This window comes from Theropithecus gelada, chromosome 16 (assembly GCF_003255815.1).
Source record: "Theropithecus gelada isolate Dixy chromosome 16, Tgel_1.0, whole genome shotgun sequence".
Lineage (NCBI taxonomy): Eukaryota > Metazoa > Chordata > Mammalia > Primates > Cercopithecidae > Theropithecus > Theropithecus gelada.
In genome coordinates, this window is record NC_037684.1 from 46941942 (window position 1) to 46959635 (window position 17694).

The 17694-nt window shown below is 52.9% G+C and overlaps 1 protein-coding gene and 1 long non-coding RNA gene across 2 annotated transcripts in view; one reads left to right on the forward strand and one right to left on the reverse strand.

The window, feature by feature from the left end:
• The window catches only part of SDK2 (sidekick cell adhesion molecule 2), a 311805-nt gene that overhangs the window by 181546 nt on the left and 112565 nt on the right, over nt 1-17694 (reverse strand). The window lies entirely within an intron of this gene.
• LOC112609341 lies at nt 917-5984 on the forward strand. The gene is made up of 2 exons (XR_003116190.1): nt 917-1024; nt 3814-5984. It is a non-coding gene; the product is annotated as an uncharacterized LOC112609341 (long non-coding RNA).

The window sequence follows — 17694 nt, forward strand, 5'->3', positions numbered from 1 at the left end:
GAAATTGTCTGGGAGTCTAGAAATAGACCCAAATACATATGAGGAAATTTAATGTATGATGAAAGTAGAATTTCAAATCAGTGGGTAACAGACCAATTATTCAATAAATGGTTTTGAAACAGCTAGGGAACCATTTGGGGAAAAAAATAAAGTTGAATCTCTTTCTGGCACTTTTACCTCAAAATAAATGCTAGAAAGATCAATGTTTTAAACATAAAAAATGAAATTCTAAAAGACCTAGAAAAAAAATCAGAGATTTAAAAATATACAGTCTTGGCAAAGCAAAGTACTTGCCAAGTACTTTCTAAGTACTATGCAAGCTCCAAAAGGTCATAAAACAGATTGATACCTTCAACTACACAGAAATTCTGCCTGGAAAAAGAAAAAACCTCATAAACAAAAAGAAGCGACAAATGACAAACTGGGGAAAGATATTTGCAACTCTTATCATGGGCAAAGAGCTAATTTTCCTGATACAGAAAAGTTCCCACAAGTCAATAAGAAAAAGATTAACAAACCAATAGAAAAATGGGCAAAGGATATGAAGTTCGCAGAAAAGAATTACAAATGCCCCTGGAACTCACACAAAGATGCTCAGCCTCATGATAAGAGAAAGGAAAACTAAAATTCAATAAGATACCATTTTTTCCCCATCACATCGGCCAAGATGTAAAAGTGTGATATTCTGGGCTGGTGAATTTGTAGAGCAACAGGCACCCTCGCAGACAGCTTTGCGGGACTGTAGCTTGGTACGCCCTCTACGGAGAGCAATTTGGCAATGCTATCAAAGCTAAAAATGCACACATCCTCCAATTCGCCAACTCTTCAAGGAATTCACCCTCCGCAGACTCACTTGTGCATGTGTGAAATGACAGCACTTCAGAGTCTCTTGGTTTGTAATAGCAAAAGCTTGGAAATGGCCTGAATGCCTATCAAGAGGGCACTGGTTAAAGAAACGATTGTCCCTCCAAACAACAGAATTCTGTGCAGCAGACGGCGTCTGAGCGATCTTTGAGAACTACTGGTAGATGACAAAAACGAGAATAGGGCGGATAAGCTCAGGCATGGAATAGGGTGGATAATCTGCTACCGTTTACATAGAAGCTTTTCTTCTTCAAGTATAAAAATCAATTTGCTTGTATTGGCACAGGCTTTTTCTAGTGGCTCCATGAAAAACGGACCCCAGTGACACTTGAGGGAGATCTGGGTGCCCAGGGACTTGGGTTGGGGGACTAGCTTTTCACTGTATACCTTTGTGTAACATTTATATTGTGGACCACGGGTATGAATTACTTATCTATGATCAGATATATGTATATATGTGCATACGTGTATGTAAGTGTGCAGGGTGGGCCATTCACAGGGTGATCCCATTGATGACAGGGAAGAGGACAGACCCTCTGTGTGTCATTTAGGCATGTCACATGGCTCAGGGGTCCTGGACCGCCGGAGCCTGAGCTGCTTAAATGAAGAGCTGGCCTTCAGAGGCCAGCAAGAGGCCTCAGCCTGGGGCTTCCTTGTAATTTCCCATAACAGGTCAAGGGGCGCTGATTGCCATCTTCCCTTGATATTCGCACTAAATACCCCCATTGTCCTCCCCAGGCTCCAGGCTAAATGGCCCCATACAGAAGCCAATCTCAACTTCAACTTTTCCCCTCCTCTGCAAAATAATGTCATCTTTCTCTGGAGTCCCCAGGCTGTGTCCATCTCACTGTTCAGGGGATTTGACTTCCCAGCCAGCCCAGCCCTGGGAACCGTACCTCCCATGGAGCCATTCTGCTGGGAATGGGTCGGTGGGTGGAGGAAGTGGGTGATGGCTTCTACCGGCCACCTGATTGGCCAAGTGATGTCCATCTGCCCTCCAGAACAAGTTGCAGGGAGTACCAAGCCTGGACAAACTCCTTTCCCAGCTCTGAAACATGCAGAAACCTCTCTCTTTTTGCGGCTTCTTCTCAGGCATGGAATAAGGGCTCAGTCATCATGAGCTTCCCTGGAGTGCTAGGGAACAGGGTGGGAGCTGGGATTTCTACACTCGCAAACTTTTTCCCCACCATCTCCTAGTCTTGACCCCACCGCCATGTCCTGGATTGATTACCACGGCCTCCTAATGGGTGCCAGGGGTAGAAACCTGTGGTCCTTACCCTTGGCGGGCCACAGACCTGAGCAGGACGAACCCTGGGTCAGAGGGAGCAGGGGCTCAGGGTGGGCTCCTCACTTTTCTCCAAACTTCTAGTCTTGCTGCTGCCTTTATTCCATACTAGCCATGGAACTTTCTATCCACGAAGCACTTTATGTCCATCATCTCAGTTAAGAGGCCTGAGTTCATCTCAAGGAAACCACTATCATTGTCCCCATTTTACACAGGAGAAAACCGACGCTCAGAAAGGTTCTGTAATTGGACTCTACCACATTGACATAAACCCAGATCTGGCAGGTTCCAGAGCTCTGGATCTTTCTACCATTAGCATAAGACTTTCCAAAGCTGTCTCACCCTTCATACCCCAACCTGTAGCACCAGGGGTGGTGAGAGGGACGCGGAACATTCAAGGAGGGTGGTGGCCTCTCTCAGGGAACTGGTTTCCACTCCACAAGCAGAGGCCACGCAGCATTCCTACTCCAGCCTGCGATGTCACGGCCCCAGAGCCAGATCCTGGGGTGAGGGCGAGACAGGCGGCCCAGCTGGGAATGAGTCCTGGAAATTAGCTAGAAGGATAAGGTCGCAGAATATCCCAGGAGAGACTGGTCTGCCCGGGGGGTGAGGGTTTCAGGTGGATGAGCTAAGAAAGTGCAGGGAGAGAAGCCTGGAAATGGGGGTCAAATAGCACAGAAGACGAATGCAGACAGGCATGGGAGCCGAGTAAAATGAGGCAGAGGCCAGAGCCTTGGACGCTTCTTGGGAAGAAGGGGCTAAGCTGGGGGAACCCACCCCGCAGCCCTGCTCCCAAGGAACCACCTTTTCAAGAATCTGGCTTGAAGATCCCAGTGGGAGAAGATAAATTGGGTTTACATCCCATTTCCATGCTAACTAAAGTCTGACCTCATGCAGATTCACCTCCTGGGCCTTACCGGTCGCATCAGTGAAACAGATGGAAACCCCTGCCCCAGAGGCTGCAGGAGGATCAAATGAGCTAATGTGTGTGAGGTTGGAGCCGCAGTGCTTGAAGCCTCCGGGGTGCCCCTTTCTGCCACACAAACCGTTGGGGGTGGTCACATAGGGAGGAGATGGGGAAAGAGGGGCAGGGCTGTTACGATCATCCCAGCTGTTTCCTTCTTCTCAGAACCATCCCCCCTAAGCAGCCCACAGTCTCCTGAAGGTCTTACATCTGAGGCTTCCAAATTCAGCCCCCTCAAGGCCATTCCAAGCTGGCTCAAAAATTGGGTCTTGCCTGGGATGGCTCATAAGGTTTTGAGCAGGGTCGGGACTGGTAGAGACAGCTGGAGCCTGGGGAGGGGTTGCAAACGCCTGCATGGACTGGTCCCACAACGTTGGTCAAACCCAGGTGGGAGACGGTACTGGACAGAGTGCTGAGGGCCCAGGAGGAGGCTGCTGTGGTCCTGTCCAGCCCCTGCCCTCCAGAAGAAATGTCTGCACGCCATACGCCGCAGCAGGCGGGGCAGGGACTCTCTAGTTGCCTATAAAGGCTGCAGGGCCCAGGGCTCCCTTCCCTCTCCCAGCCCCATGCCTGGCAAGGCCTCCTGCTCCTGCCTCCCCAGCCAGGGCCCCACGGCACCCTAGCCCCCTTCCCTTGGATTCCCTCCTCCTCCCTTCTCCCACAAATGAGATGCTAATTTATGCCCCTCCCTGTCTCCTAGCAGATGCCTGGCCCAGCTCCGGCCCCGGTGCCGCCTGCATGCCAAGTGCTTCATTAGCCAGGAAAGAAGACTCTCGCCCTCCTTCGTCTAAACCTCGCCAGTGACCTTCAGGAGCCAGGCACCTTCTGACGTCGGGGGCCTGGGATGGTGCAATCATCAATTACGCCGCAGCCTCCGCAGCTGTTCCCGAATGGATTTCTTGCTCAGAGAAGCGTGTTCGAAAAGCATCTAATGGAACGGATCATCAATTTGTTTGAATACACATCTAATCTGATTAGGGGGGCACTGGCCACCAGGGCAGCTAGTACAACTGAGCCTTGACATGGCCTCAGGGAATCGTAAGTGGGATGGCGGGGCCAGCCTGGGGAAGGAGGGTTGTGTGCCCTGGGCCTGCCACCGAGCCCTCCTTGAGCTCAGCCCATGATACGTTCAGCCAAAAAAGTCACAGAGAAAAGCAGAGCACGTCACACAGATGCCAGGAGAGCTGGGCCCATGCCTCCTGTTTTTCTATAGCCCTGGCACTGGGCACAGAGCCTGGGACAAAGAAGATGCTTGGGAAATATGTGGCGAATGAATGACAATAAGACCCAACATGGAAGCCAAGGGATGTTAATAAAGTCATCTCCGGGACAAGACTAGGTGATGCCTGTATTGGGTTGAATATGTCTCCCCCAAATTCATGTCCTTCCCAGAACCTCAGGATGTGACCTGATTTGGAAATCGAGTCTTTGGAGATGTAGTTTGTTAAGATGAGGTCACGCTGGAGTAGGATGGGCCTTCCGTGACTGGTATCTTTGTAGGAGGAGAAGAAACCTCGGGACAGAGACTCACAAGGAGAAGACAGGAGCCAAGTAAAGACAGAGGCAGGGACTGAAGCGATGCATCTACCAGCCAGGGAACGCCAAGGACTGCCGGGAGCCACCAGGTAGGCCTAGGACGGGGGCGGGACGGAGCCTCCCGTTGAGCCTGCAGAAGGAGCATACTCCTGTCACCTTGATTTCAGACTTCTGGCCTCCAGAACTGTGAGAGAATAGATTTCTGTTGTTTAAAGCCACCCAGCTTATAGTACTTTGTCATGGCAGCCCCAGGAAACTCACACGATGCCTACAGGAAGCTTTGTCCATCATTCCACAGAAGGCAGCCTGGCAGAGAACCTGAAGGGAGCCCGAGCCCTGCCTCGCTGGACGTAGCCGGTCCTTCCCAGATACACCACGTGCGCCTTGCCCCAGGGCCTTTGCTAGTGCCGCTCTCTTCCCTGGGGAGCCCTTTCTTTCCTTCTTTACCAGGGAAACGTCGGTGTTCAATCCATGTTAGTTCCTGTCCAGCACCCCTTCAAAGCTGTAATGCTTCTCCAGATGTCCTCCTCGGACTCCTGAGATCGCCTCCCTCCCAGCATGCTTGGTGATTCCCATGCTATGTTCCCCACTGCTGGGCACACTGGGGCTCCCTCATCTCCCTAGCCCCAGAGCCTGGCAACGGCCTGGCATACAGAAGAGCCCAGGTCCATGAGAAAGTAGGCAAGCGAACTTGCTGTGGACCAGCAGGTTCCCTCCCCTCTTGGGAGCAGACCAGACTGGAGATCACAAAGTTCCCTTCCAGCCCTGACATTATAAGAGCCGAGTAGCTCTCTGGGGGATGACCTTACTGGGCCCTGGAATGGGACCACCTGGGTTCAAACCCAGTGGACTCTGCCACCCACAAGCTGTGTGTCCCTGGGCATCACTAATTCTGCTGCACCTCTCCTGAAAAACAGGGATAGCAGTGCCTACCTCACAGGCCTATGGAAAGGGGTAAGGGCTTCGACCAGTGCCTGGTACAGAGAAAGAGCCCTTGAAAAGGAGGCTGTTATTATTTCTCATCTTGGCTTGGTGTAGCCTCTGCAAGCCCATCTCATAGCCGGGGCCTCCTGTTTGAACCACACAGGTAAACAGGGCCAAAGCACCTCCAAGCTTGCATGGAAAAAAAGATGGTTTTCATTTCCAATAGGTTTATTTTGCAATCAACAGAGGGGAAGGGAGCTCTTTCTTACATTTCCCTTGGAGGGTTCAGAGATTAAACTTATACCATTGATTAGAATGTTTTGGCCTCACGGTTCTATTATCATTTTAGTGTGTTCAGATTCATTTGCGCTATAAAAGCGGTGATAATAAAATGTTCACAAACTCCTGGAATTCCTCCCAAGCCCGATGGTGCTACATGGACCACAATCCTCTTCCCCTCAGGGACCCCGCGGCAGGACAGCATGCTTGGAGCAATTCTCCAATTTTACAGCTGAGACTTGAGACCTCCTAGAAACTGATCAATGGCCTGGCCGGCCTGGGTGGCTTCATGAGACTTGGCTCTGCCTCACCTCTGTCACTCTTCTCACAGGTGACTTTCTCCACCATGCAGGTACCACTCTTCTGCCCATCCCCTAAGCCTGTGGACTCTGGTGACAGAGAGCCACTGGCTTCCCACAGGTCCGCAGGAGCCCAGAGCAAGGACTTAGAGGACCAGGGATGCTTCCCAGAACCCACAGCCTGGGGGTCTCCAATGTCTACCTCCTTGGTCAATGATGACGCCACCAGGTGCAGGGCACAGAAGGGTGTGCCGTGAGGAAGGGACCAGCACCCCAGAGCTCTGGCTGGCATGCTTCCCAGGGGCAGCCACTGTTCCTCCTCTTGCCCACCCTTGGAGAAGGGCCATCATCTAAAAGGAGGGAGAGATGGAAGTGGGGGGAAGATGGGAGTTAGGGGTGGTGGCTCTGACTTAACACCAGCCTTGGTTTCCCAATATTGAATGAAGAGGGCTGAGCTGGACAGCGGGTGTCCTTAGGGGCTTGACCTCACCACCCCCAGATGGGGCCTTTCTGCCCAATTTCAGGGGCTTCTCCTCAATTTCCTGGCTTCAGGTCAAGGCTGCTCAGCCCAGGGACAAGAAAGAAAGGTGGGTATTTTTTAAAGGCCGACTCCACACTGAGCTCCTCATGTTTATCCATTTAATTCTCCCAGCTTCCTTAGGGGACTCCCCTTTTATTTCTCTCATCAGAAGCTCAGAGGAGAGAGGTACCCAGTCACATGTGTGTCAGTGGCCGAGCTGGGTTTTGAACCCACAGCTGCCTGCCTCCATGCAAGTCCTCTGACCTCCCCTCTGTCCAGGCTGTGTTTGGAGCCCAGGAACGGATTCTGAAGCTGGGCCCCGCAGGGAAGGAAAACAAAGCGCGAGTCGCTCTCCGCACGAAGGCTGAGAGATGGAGCCCCCGCTGAAGAAGAACACACATTCATCAGGCTGGTGACCCCGGTGTACCGGCGCTTTGTGGCGTGTAACAAAGACTGCCGAGCAGAAAATTGGAGTTCAATTTGCCGTCCATCCTGCGTGCAGTGCTCAGCCCATTCTAGTCCCTGGCAGGCACCTCTGCGTTTTATCATAAATAATAACACCACGCAGCTCTATGGCCCTTTCTGCAGTTACAGTCCCTGAGCAATTTACAAGCCAGATTATACATAGAAGCCTGCACATGCCAGCCGGCCGGCACACACCACACACATGCGGCCTCCTCCCCAGTCACTCCCAGGGGCCCATGGCCACCCTCGTGTCACCCACCTGGGGCTGCACCCAATCGGGAGGGAAGCAGGCCCTCGTCCACTCCTGGATGCTGGGCTCTGCTCCTGCCCCGGTCACCTTCCTTATCCCTTTTACTGGTTCTCATGGTTGGCAGAGAACCCATGAGGTCTGGTGGCCCTCTGCCCCTTGCTGGGCCAAGGTTAAGGCCACTGCCCCTCTCTTTCCTTTCATTTTAGAAGGAGCTTCTGGACCCCCTCCCTTCTGATCAGCAGTGGCCCTTTGTCTCTACCACAGGGAGCCCCGTCTCTCCTCAGAACTTATTGGTGTGGTGGGGGACACAAAAGCAGCAACACAGACCCACAAGTTCAACCTCTCACTTCACAGATGAGACCCCCGGGGCCCAGAGGGGTGCAGCAGCTCCCCTGGGGACTCTGCATCAGCTGCTGAGCTGAGACCAAAGCTCAGGACCACCAGCGCCCAGTCCACTACACAGCGGAGCCCTGTGGAGGGAGGTCCACAAAAGTCTAGGGCAGACTGGCCGGCTCCCTCTGAGCATCTAGAAACTTCCCCAGAGACAGGAGCTTCAGACAGGGCCTGGAGGGGCTCCAGCCGCAGCTCCTTCCTCCTCTTGCCATCAAGTTAAATAAGAGGTCAACTATTGTATGATGCCATTTATATGAGATATCCAGAGTAGGTAGATCCACAGAGACAGGGCTCAGATTGGTGACTGGCAGGTGGTTGGGAGAAAGAGGAATAGGGAGTGACTGTTAGCGGGTACAGGTTTCCTTCTGGGGTGATGAAACTGTTCTGGAACTCAGTGGCGGTTGTACATCATTGTGAATGTAGTAAGTGCCACTGAATAGCTCACTGTAGCCTTGCCCCGCCAGGCTCAAGTGAGCCTCCCACTTCAGCCTCCCGAGTAGCTGGAACCACAGGCGCGTGCCACCACGCTCGGCTAATTTTTTGTATTTTTAGTAAAGATGAGGTTTCAACATGTTGCCCAGGCTGGTCTCGAACTCTTAGACTCAAGCAATCTACCCACCTCGGCCTCCCAAAGTGCTGGGATTAAGGCACGAGTCCAGTCTTAAAATGGCTAATTTTGTGTCATGCAAATCTTACCTTCAGCAAAAAAAATAAAAAAACATACAATGGATGCCAGGTGGTGCGTGCCCTCCTACTTCCCCTCCTGTCCCTGCCAGCCCCATGCAGTCCTTGGGAAGAAGACTATAAAGCAACTCCAGGTGCTGTGCTCCTTCCTGTGCTAAGCCATCATCTGGCTCCTGCCTTCCTGCCTCCTGCCCTGCCTGTACTCAGGAGCTTCTCGCATGTGTGGGCTCAGGCGCTGGGTCTCCTCTGGGTTCTAGAGGGTGAGGATGCATTTCCAGTCACTCTCAAGTTTGCAGCCCATTTGCAAGGGCAGACAGCCTTGGCTTTGCTAGTGGATGGGAGTCACGGGGGGCGGGGATGAGCCCCACCTCCGCATTTACAGACTGCTCGAGACAGTCAACACCTGTTTTCTGAGCCACAGTCTCCTGGTGTGCAACAGGGAGTCCTGTGACACCTCCCTTGCTGGGTTTTGTTAGGATTCAATGCCATAGAACCGGAGAAAAACCCGGGGGACACCATACCTGGCTGAGGGCTTGGCATACAGAGATCACACGAACCAGGCAGGTGCCAGGCCTCGTGCTGGTGCGTCCAGTGTATTTTCTTATTTGCACCACACAGCAATGCTGTGCACTCAGAACTATTCACAGCCTCACTTTACAGAGGAGGGCACTGAGGCTTGAAGAGTTGAGTGACTCCCAAGGTTACATAATGGAAGGTTCATTTTCTTGCTCCTTCCAGAAGCCCAGTGTCATCAAAGACCAACCCAGAGTGTGCAACTCTGAGCGCCCCAGAGAGAGAAGGCAGGCCTTAGCTCTGGCGGAGTTCCAGGGTGGGTGGATGGGCTGCCCCAAAGGCAGGGAGGAGTGACGCTGTGCCGACCCATGCCCCAGGCTGCAGCCACCTCTGCTGCCCACCTCATCCTGGCCTGGCTGCCTTTGCTCATGTGCTGGCGGCAGGTGGCATTCCCAGACAACAGCCTGGCCCGCCTGCTTGGGGAAGCAGAGGAGTCTGCTGAAGGGGGGCCGTTGGTGGTGGGGAGGGACAGGAGGCAGGCCCCCACATTCCAGGGGACTGTATTCATTATCCTTGCCTGGGAACCAGCCGGGGTTCTCTGCCACCTCTGCTCTTCTGCTCTGAAAACGCATAGCCCATCTGTGGTACAGGAAAGGTAGCTAAACTGACATCTGCAGGAGAAGGTGATGGTATCTGGACTCTGCTACCATCTCCTGATGGTTATCCACCCAGGGAGGTCAGCAGCTCCCCTTGCTTCTCTTGCTCAATGTCATGTCCCCAGATCTAATCAGCACCACCCCACCCACCCCCGCTCCTCTCTGGAGGAACCTGGGGCCAGCAGCTGATACCAGGGAAGAGGAGAGAGACAGAAACAAGAGGAGAGAGACAGAAACACAAGGAAATTCACACTAATGAGAGAGCAGGCTGGGCTCACCCTGAGCATCTCTGTGGTGCCCAGGTTCACATTCAAATGGAGTTTGTGTCTCTGTCTCTGGTCCCCAGCTCCTCTTGCAGGTGGGATGAGGGGGAAGAGGCAGCTGAGGCTGGACATCAGGGAAAGCCCTGGGCTGGAGGCCAGGCCCTGTCCCGGCTGCGGCTGCCGCAGCTTCTTAGCTTCTCTAGTGGGAAGCATCGTGGAGCTCATCTAGCCCAACCTCTCTTTCTGGCAGATGGGAAAACCGATGTAGAAGAGACCAAGGGAGGATCAGAGCTAGATTTTCTGATACCACGTCACACTGTCTTACTTGATAGCTCTTGGCCTCATTTTTTCCATCTGTTAAATGGGCATGAAGGTTTCACAGTCATCCACAGTCCCCTTCCAAGTCTAGGCTCTGCAATTGGGCCTTTTTGAGGATGTCTGGTTATGCCAGGAGAGCCTCTTTTCCCCGAGAGAGACCAAGCTTCTTGATGCGGGAAGGGCTGGTGCTGCTGAATGCTCTTCATGGATATCTGCTCTACCCCATATTCAGGGCTGAATTTGTTGAAGTCCTAACCCTGGATACCCATGACTGGTCTTATTTATTATAGAAGTGGTTTTTGCAGACGTAATCAAATTAAGATGAGGTCATGAGAGGGGCCTCTAATCCCACATGACTGATGAAACAGACACACAGGAGAAGATGGCCACGTGAAGACAGGTGAAGATGGGAGCAATGTAGGTGCCAGGACGGGAACGCCAGCACGGCTAGCAGCCCCAGAAACCAGAAGAGGCAAGGATGGGACTTGCCTTACAGACTGCAGAGGGAGCGTGGCCCTGCTGGCACTTTGATTTCAGCCTACTGGCCTCCACAACCGTGGGACAAGAAATTTCTGTTGTCTGAAGCCACCCAGTTATAGCACTTTGTTATAGCAGCAAATGGAACCACCCCCTCACCTACACCCCCCATATAACAGGCCAGCACTGTGTGGAGCCCCTTTCTGTATGCAGGTGTTCCAGACACTGCCCTAGCAGAAGTGAGACCCCTCTTGTATGCTCACATGTCCATCATGACAGCCCTAAACTTCTTGGAGCCTTGCTGGACCTGGTACACCTTGGTCATTTCTGTACCGTCAGTCCTTAATCTGGTGTCTTCCACAAAATAGGAGCTCAGTGGACATTGAGCAAGGGAATGAATGAAAGGGATTTTCTCGTCTCCAGGCTCTGTGATCATCCCTTGCCTGCCCCTGCATCCCGCTGACCTATCACTTCTCATTCCTACTGGCCACTTCTCCATGTTCGGGCCTCCATTTGCCCTCCCTGGCCCCAGAACCACGTCATGACAGCTGCTCTGCAGTTGGGCCTGAGCTCAGCTAATGGTGACTGACGACATTCTGCGCAGCAGGGACTCTCGGGCAGCAGGATTGGCATGTTGGCGGGAGACACGGTGTGACTGATAGCTCTACGTGTTGATAGGTCCTTTCCAACCCCTTCCCCAGAGGCTGGCGCTTTCTGGGAAGGAGACCAACATGGCCCCCCTCCTCCGCCATTCACCCTTCTTTTTCTGTTGCCTCCCCTCTTTCCTGGAACTAAAACTCCTGCTTTTCCCCTGGTTGGCTGTGGATAAAGGGATGTTTAGTGTTCTCAGGCTCAGGCAGAGAATGAGGGGCTCCTTAGATTCCCCTTTTTCCTGCCAGGACACCCCCATCCAGACAGAGTGATGTGAGAGTCACATACCTACTGTGCCCTCTTCCCTCTAGCATGACTGGAGCAGGGGCCCTCCTTCCCAGGGCCTCTGTCTGCGGTCACGAGGGCCAGGCACCTCTGTGCTCTCTGCGTGTGATCCCTGAGCCCAGGTAGCACGACTGTCCCATTGCACAGATGAGAACACCAATGCTCAAAGACATGAAGTGACTTCGCCCAGGTTACACACATCGTCAGTGTAGACCCTGGGATTGGAATGCCAAGTCTCCATCTCCAAAGCCCACGTTCCTTCCACTGCAATGCATGAAGTGGGTTGGAAAGGTAATGGAGCCATCACGGGGTGCTCCCTCCTCGACCACACAGACGACTCACGCGGGAGCAAGGGTTCCATCTCCCCTCTGAGCACACTGTTCCCATGGACATGGGCTGCCAGGGATTGCCCGGGAAAGGCCAAACCATCACATGCATCCCATGGGTGAGGCCGTGGAAGGCTGTCCAAGACCCCCCTTCCTAGGCCTGTGTGGCCCTGGGCAGCCAGGCTACCTCTGTGGGCCTCGTTCCCTTCAGGGCATGATGAAGTTCGTCTCTGCCCACCCCTCCCCAGGGCACCAAGGAGTAAGCGAGAGCTGAACTTTGAGGCAAGAAGCCCGAAGAACCATGGGTCTTGTCCCCAGCTGTGTGAGACCCCAAGACAGGCTCTCCACGGGGAACTGACACAGGGAGAGGGAGGGCCCCAGAAGCAGCCCTCGAGGGGGCGAAGGCCAGGAGCGTCCTAGGAGATCTTTGCTCACTCTAGCCAGGCCAGGGGCATACCGGGCAGGAGAGCAGGCTGGGAGCTAGGGTTTGGCAACGGACAAAGCCAGCATGGGAAAGGGAGAGTTTACAGGAAGGCGACAAGTTACCAGAAAGGACAATAAATTAATATAATAGGGCTGCTTGGCTGGTGACAGGGAATAAAACACATGGTCCAAAAGAGCCCCATGTGAGATTGTCAACAGGATGAATGAGAAGGGAAGAGGGAAACCGGGGAAAGAATGGGAACCAGAGGCTCACCGAGCAGCCTGTGGGAGGCGGCGAGGTGGCTGTCCTCACTGCACCAGCACCTCCTCTGCCTCTTCTCAGATCAAAGTTGGGACCAGAGGCTTCTCTCCAAACGGCCCCGCAGGATCCCATCCCCATCCTAGAACTCATTCCCTCCCTTTTGCACTGGCTCCCCCATCCCCACCTACCCAAGAAGGATGCCCCTACCTTGCCCTCTAGATTTTGGTGCCCTTGACTCCCATCCCAAGCAAATACCCTCGGCTCCTAGCCATAATGCAGACTATGCATTTCAACCATTCATTCGTTCACTCAAAGGTCAATTCATTCATTCAGCAAATGCTTTCTGAGCACCTACTATGTGCCAGGAGATGTCAGAGGGAGCAAGAAGGAAACCTCTGCCTCAAGGAGCTCCCAGGCCCACAGGGGAGATGGATGAGCCGGTTGGCAGTCGGACAAGTGCACAACAGAGCGAAGCACTTGATACATCAGGCTGCTGTGGAGGCACAGCTTACAGGGCCGTAATGGCCCTGGGGAAGGTGTCTCCAATGAGTATCCTAAATGGCACGAGCCAGGCGGGGCAGTCGGGAACACTCACTGGCAGACGGTGTCATTTGTGAAAAGCCAGGATGCGTGCAAGGAGTGGTGGCTTCTGGGAACTTTAGCTATTTCAGCACGATGGGGCTGAAGGGTGCGGGGCTGGGGGCTGCAAGGTGGGAGGAGATGCGGCCGGCCAGCACAGGGGCCTCAAGAGCAGGCCTAGGTGAGATGAACTCTGATCCAAGCCCTGGCTTTGCAAATTAGGACCTGCATGACCTTGGGCCAGTCAGATAACTTCTTTGATCTGGTTCCTCTTTGAGGAGAAGAGAAGGGGGTGGGAATAATACATTAATATCTGCTTCAGAGGAGAAAATGCAGATGTATCTCTCAGCTTGGCTTCTGGGTTTTGAATGAATCAATGAATGAATGGTGAGGATCAGAGTCCTAGGCTTATAAATTACGTCTAGGTGCTTGGATGTCATCTGTGGGCGGTGGGGAGGCACTGGAGATTTTGAGCGTGTGTGTGTGTGTACGTGTATGTGTGTGTGTGTGCATATGTGTGTATGTGTGTCCTGAGGGCTTGTTTGGGTGGCAGGATCAGCCCAAGGCCCCATAAACCCACTTATGTCTCCATCTCCAGCCTTTCTTAGAGGAGAGTCACGTGCAGTGTGGGAAAGATGAAGTTGAGGATGGTCCTGAATGATCTTTGATGAGTATGCAATGAAGGACCCTCAATTCCTCAACACAGAGGATCTCAAAGTCATGACCCGTCTTGTCAACCTTTCCTGCTCAGTGAACACCAGTTACAGGCCAGGCCCTGGCAACACAAAGAGGTGCAGACATGGCCCTGCATGGAGGCCTTCGCAAGCTGGCCTGAGAGATAGGATTCACGCTGTGAAGGATGACTAATGGTGTGAGGCATCACTGGGCATGGGGTCACTATGGATACAGGAGCCAGGCGGATGGGCACTTGGGCAAGAGTGGGGCCACTGAGGATTGATGGGGCAGTCAGGGGAGCTCCAGGGAGAAAGGAGACCCTGTGAGTCATTTGCTCGCTGATCAATCCAATGGCATTGGACCAGCACTCTGTGCAGGGGGAAGGGAGCAGGATGATGTAGTCTTTGAGTTCATGGAGCTTAGCATCTACCAAGAAATGAAACGTTAAGCAGGGACTACAAGAGTGGAGGAAGGGGTGTGGATGGTGTGCAGCTGGTGATGGGAATGCATAATGCAAAGGAGAAACCTCTCGAAAAGGTCACCCTTATGGCAGACAGAAGCCAGGCAGAGGGAACAGCAGGGTAGGGAGTTTGGAGGGAAAGACAGCTTGGCCCATTCACATCTGGCTCAGAACTGGAGGGGGGCCCTTGTGGTTGGAGTCGTAATGGCAAGAAGAGGAAAGGAAGAGGGAACAGGAGAAGAATGCGTGGGACCTGCACTGGCCTCATTAGTGAGCCACATCCAGGCTCCAGGGCTTTATCCTAATGCCAGTAAGAAGGCCCTAAAATGACATTGCTAGCCTGGCAGTTTTCTGCACCCCTCCTGGCAGTGCAGAGAAGTGTGGATGGAAGGAGGTAGGAGTGCAGGCTGAGAGTCTACTTTGGAGGCTGCTGTTGTAAGACTCCAGGGCAAAGACGATCTCCCGGGGAGAAATACCTCCTTTGGTGGACTTCGTTTTCTTCTCCGTCCCATGGGGAAACTGTTCCCTGTTCAGAAGAAAAATGATGCTGAGGGGAGAGGAGGTGGCTCTTTCGCTCGGACTCTGGTGCTGACGATGGGGATGGTGAGAAGAATGGGGATTGTGGAGCTGTTTCGGAGGTGGAGTCAACAAGATCTGTGTTAGATTGGAGGGCGGGGGGTGTCTGAGGGAGAGGGAAGCGTCAGCAGTGAGGGCGAGGTGACCGAGATGGAAACACCGCAGCTGCTCTGGGGAGACCAGTTTCGGGCATGTTGTGGCCAGCTGGTTATCCAGGTGGAATGTTCAGGTGCTAGCCAGGCCTGGACCCCAGAGAAGGGGTGTGGAGCCATCAGTTAGCACTTATAGAGGAACTGGAACTGCACACGTTTCAAAATTCCCAGAGAGAAAGGGGTGAGTGAAGAGGCAGTCTTTGCTGGGTACATCTCCAAAGTCTCCCCAGCTTCTTTTCCCATCCCGGGTTCCTCAGCCCCATTCCTAGTCTGTGCAGGTGCAGTGAAAAAGAAGCAATGTGTATGAAGAGCTTGCAATGTGCCAGGTTGTCCCAGGTGATGCACCAAATCCACATGACAGTCCTTCAAGGTCACTACCACTTCTCCAACAGATGGGGAAGCAGCGACGCAGTGAGGCTGAGGATCAGCCCATGGTCACCCGGGAGTGAGCAGCAGAGGGATTCACACTTGGGGCTGGTCAAGTCCTTGGTTGGGGCCGGTCAAGTCCTTGGTTGAGCCCGGTCAAGTCCTTGGTTGGGGCTGGTCAAGTCCTTGGCTCCAGCTCTCGTCCCAAGGTGACCTACTGCCTCACTAAGCCCCAGGTGAACAGGGAGGGCTGCTTGCTCCCTGTTCTCCACTGTTTTCTCCCAAGCCAGGGACTGAGGCCTTCCACTCCTCCATCTATCTCCTGCTCTCTGTTGACTCTCTGACACTGCAGGGTCGCCATCCAGTACAGCAGATCAATCTCTCTATGGCTCATCTGCTCCCACTGCATTTATCCCCTGATGGTCGAAGCTTTTATTTCCGGGTGAGAGGAGCATCCCCTGGCCATCCCCAGGCACAGATAACTTATGGACCAATCAATACACCCATTAACCTTTGGACCATGGCACCGACACAGGTGCAAGGAGCCGGGGGAGCAGGCCTCGCCCCTGCACCTCTGCCATCCTTGAGGTCCCTGAGCTCTGCGCAGCTTCTACAGCTCCTTCTGGGGGCTCTCACGGGGTCTTCTCATTGTTGCCCCCTCTTCTGTCTTTCTTGAGCTCTCTTATACCATTTTGGCTACCTGAGCCTTCTGTAAATACCTCCTTTAGGGACTTATCTTTCTTTTCTGTCATATGGGGAAACTATTTCCCTGTCCAGAAGAAAGATGATTCTGGGGAGAGGGGAGGTGGTTTCGTTTGTAATGAGCGAAAAGCATGCATGAGTGGGAACCAGGGAGTCCTACAGTCAGTACCGAGGATGGGGGCGGCTGAGGGAGGACCAGGCTGGAAAACAGAGATTTCACTTGGGTCTGCCTCTACCACTGGGGGCTGGGAGACTTTGGAAAGGCCACCTTATACCTCTGTGCCTCAGTTTTCTCATCTGAAAATGGAGGTAGCATCGTCAGTATGAAGAGTGGAATGATTATGAAACAAGGCAGGCTAGGATGCTGCCTTGTTAACAAACCATAGCCAAATTAGGTCAGGGCACTGGGTGGAGTAGTGTTCCCCAAAATTCATTTCCACTTGGAACCTCAGAATGGGACCTTAATTTGGAAATAGAGACTTTGCAGGTGTAATTCTTCCTGTTAAGATGAGGCCATCCTAGATCAGAATGAGCCTTAAATCCAATGGCTAGTGCCCTTACAAGAAGACCAGGTGAAGCCACAGACACATGCGGGGAAGACAGCCATGGGAAGATGAAGGCAGAGATTGCAGCGATGTATCCACAAGTCAAAGAGCACCAAGGGCTGCCGGCAAACACCAAAAGCTAGAGACAGAGATGGAACAGGTTCTCCCTCAGTGCCTCCAGAAGGAACCCACTTGGCTGACACCTTTACTTTGGATTTCTGTGCTCCAGAACTCTGAGATGATATATTTCTGTTACTTGAGTCACCCAGTTTGTGGTATTTGTTATGGCAGCCACAGGAAACACATAGAGTTGGTAATGAGGTAGTGGGAGAGATTTCCTTAACACAGGACCCATTCCTGCCGCCCAAGTGGGGTGGAGTGAAATTCTCTATGGACATGCGCAGGGTGGAGGGAAGGGGGGAAAACCCTTCCACATCTTGCATTCCAGTCGAACCTTTACCTGAAGATGGGGGCAGCTAGCTTCTTTATGCTTTGCTCTAGCTTCTTGTCTCCTCTCTGGCATCCGTTTATGATAGTCCCCGCCTGCATTAGTCCATTTTCACACTGCTATAAAGATACTGCCTAAGACTGGGTAATTTATAAAGGAAAGAGATTTCATTGACTCACAGTTCTGCATGGCTGGGGAGGCTGTGGGAAACTTACAATCATGGCAGAAGGCGAAGGGGGAAGCAAGGCCCATCTTACAAGGCAGCACGAGAGAGAGAGTGCAGGGGAAACTACCAAACACTTATAAAATCATCCATCAGCTCTCATGAGAATTCACTCACTATTGTGAGAACAGCATGGTGGAAACCGCCGCCATGATCCAATCACCTTCCACAAGGTCCCTCCCTTGACACTTGGGGATTACAATTCGAGATGAGATTTGAGTGGAGACACAGAGCCACACCATATTGCCTCCCTAGGATCCGTGGAACACCAAGGATCCTATATACTGCGGTAGGGGCTGTAGGCCCCTGGCACGGGTGGAGCTTGTACTGC